Genomic DNA, 575 nt, shown 5'->3' on the forward strand with positions numbered 1-575 from the left:
GGCTTGTTGGTCTAGTGGCATGATTCTCGCTTTGGGTGCGAGAGGTCCCGGGTTCAATTCCCGGACAAGCCCGTTGGTATTTTGCTGACTGTTTTGCAGAAGAAAAAATTGACTACCCTCAATGTTTTTTTTTAAAATAAATAAATAAGCAAACAAATAGATACATGAATAAATTAAGGTATTTTAGTGCAGTTTCTGAATGTTTTGCTTCAAACATGTAGGGTTGCAAACCCGGGTCACTACTGCACACTATTGATTGATAAAAGCATAACCTGGGATCTCACCTATACGTTTGGTTTGGGTGACATATGGTGTAGATTTGATCGAAATTCTATTTTTATGGGATGATATTGACTATATATATTGCGAAAGCATCGTGTAACTCTTGCTATTATACTATGGGACGATTGCACGATGTCACGTAAGGTCAATAAACGGCCGGGAAAGAGGGGGGGGGGTCTGACGTCAGTGCGATTGTTGAACTTCATTTTCGAATTTTCTGGACAAAAGATACGGGCGGGCTAAAATCTCTAAACATACGTAGTGATCCGTGACCGCCACTTGTAATTTCGTTT

At 40.3% G+C, this 575-nt stretch overlaps 1 non-coding gene across 1 annotated transcript; it reads left to right on the top strand.

Moving 5' to 3' along the window:
- Positions 1 to 72, top strand: Trnap-ugg (transfer RNA proline (anticodon UGG)). The gene has a single exon. It is a non-coding gene; the product is annotated as a tRNA-Pro (tRNA).
- Positions 73 to 575: the final 503 nt, after the last annotated feature.

The sequence above is a fragment of the Glandiceps talaboti genome, chromosome 7 (assembly GCF_964340395.1).
Source record: "Glandiceps talaboti chromosome 7, keGlaTala1.1, whole genome shotgun sequence".
Classification (NCBI taxonomy): domain Eukaryota; kingdom Metazoa; phylum Hemichordata; class Enteropneusta; family Spengelidae; genus Glandiceps; species Glandiceps talaboti.